This window comes from Pithys albifrons, chromosome 2 (genome assembly GCF_047495875.1).
Source record: "Pithys albifrons albifrons isolate INPA30051 chromosome 2, PitAlb_v1, whole genome shotgun sequence".
Classification (NCBI taxonomy): domain Eukaryota; kingdom Metazoa; phylum Chordata; class Aves; order Passeriformes; family Thamnophilidae; genus Pithys; species Pithys albifrons.
Window position 1 is genome coordinate 22,036,354 of NC_092459.1, and position 2,132 is coordinate 22,038,485.

A 2,132-nucleotide genomic window follows, 5' to 3' on the forward strand; every position below is an offset into this window, starting at 1 on the left:
TCCTACTGGCAGTTTTGTTATTTTCCCAAGAAATCATTACTTTCATACAGTTAGGTCATTAACTAATGCATAAAGTACATGCTAGGCAAGACTGACAGGTAGAATTAACCTCTTAATGACTTTTTATTATGTTACTTACAGATTATCTGAGGAAAGTAGAGAAGTTTTCAGGTACATGAGTTCTGAATGAGGATGTGTGTATCTAAAACTTCATGATTTTTCTGGCTAGTGTAATAAGGCTCTGCCTACAACCCTATTTGCTCTGGAGTTGCACTGTTACTTCATACAGAATATTTAATAAGGAGTGTATTGTGTTGTCATTGCTGAATGGAAAAATGACTGCTTAGAATATCAGGTTCATGTTTTGAAATATTGCTAAGTGTGTAACCAGGGAACATGTTAATTACCTTAACTTTTGTTGAGGGAGAAAGGTAAAGATTGGATTCTGCCTGGTGAGAAATGTCAAAAGGTTTGGCAGCAGAGTCAAAAGATGATACTGATTATTAGTTTAGGTACAGTTTTGTCCAGTAACCAAGCTGGATGTAATACAGGAGCCTTTTCATTCAGAGCTTTTTTCATACCAAGACTTAGTTGCTTTTTCTGATCTTTTGGGTTTTTTACTTGCCTTGGGCGTGTGTTTGAAATACAGTTGTAAAGTAAAAGCTAACTAGTTACAAATTGACATGTTGCTTCAACAGAGTGTGAAGCAATGATTATTTTGAGATTGTATGAAATATGCCTTCACCAAGACAGTTATGTGAGCCTTCTGTCTGTAAGACTGAGCTATGATACATGTGCTTGTTCCTCTGCATTTTGTGATATAAGAAAGTCAGGATTTTGGCCTTCAAAATGGTTTATCAGCAGATACTACTACTGTTTGTTCACATCCAGTTATTAGTATAGTACTTGTTTCAGCAAAGAATTGGTGACTAGTTGCTTTTCCTTCACTCTTATCTAGTGTTTTTCAGTAGTCCAAGATTTTAATTACTAGAGGCTCTATGTTCTTAGATTTATTTTTATTGTCTGTTTCGTTACCATGTAATGACGTTAGTTGGTATAACTAGTTTACTGCTGGGAAATTGTCCTTTACTAATTATATTAGAACTTGAACAAAAGAATAAGGTGTACATCTATAGAGTTCTTTTTTTCCAGCATTTATTGATAAAGTTGAGACAAGTTCCCGTATAAAAATGGAAGGACAGGTACAAGAAACATGGTTCTTGGAGCTGTAGATCTCTTCTGTGTGTTGGATTAAAGACAACAGAGTGCAGAGATTTGTGGAGAGAAGATACTCAGGTGACCAAATGTTATGGTGATTTGTCTCAGTCTGATTGGAGGTTGGCACCAGTTAAACCCTAGTGTGTAACGTGGGCTGTAGGTGACCAACAGCAGCGCCCTGAGCAAAGGACCTGCAGGTGGATGTTTTCCATCTGCTGGTTCAGCTCCTGATTCACTCGATAACCCTAAGCCAGCTGGTCAGAATTTCAAAAACATATGGTGTTTACACAAGGTTCTTTGTTTAAAGAAAGAGAACAATAGAGTTGGTTTTGTTTTTTTTTTAATTCAAAAGAATTCCCTTGGAATGTGTGCCAGTGTATTTGGAAACCTTGGTAATGTTAAAATGGCTGAACTATTGAGGTGCATCGCTGTTTTTTCTACCATCCAAGATGAGAAAAACATAAAAGCTTACGTACATACATTTGCAAATAGTTTGAATTTCAAAACTGCATGTTACATGTCATTTAGTATTAATAGCACCTGTAAAGAAATCAAGATTTACATGTGATAGTCACTTAGCCTGGATTCAAGCTTTGTCCTTTATGCTGAAAGGAACAATTAGGGCTTTGCTTTGCCTCTGTCCTGTCCAGACTCTAATTCCTGAGTCCTTAAAATAATTGCTGGATCCAGAAGTCCTATATAATGTTGACTGAAACAGAGGATTTGAAAGAGAAACTAGAGCCTGTCATTAAATGGAACTTCTGGGGATGTGTAAAAGTGGTATTTTCTTAGCTAAAACTGCTTTCAGCTCTGGTAGCATAGCCTGTTTGAAAGAGTCCACGTACACCATGCTAATGTGTACCTTTCATTCAAGACAGTGAGAGGTGCTGAAGTTGCATAGAGTTGTAGAATTA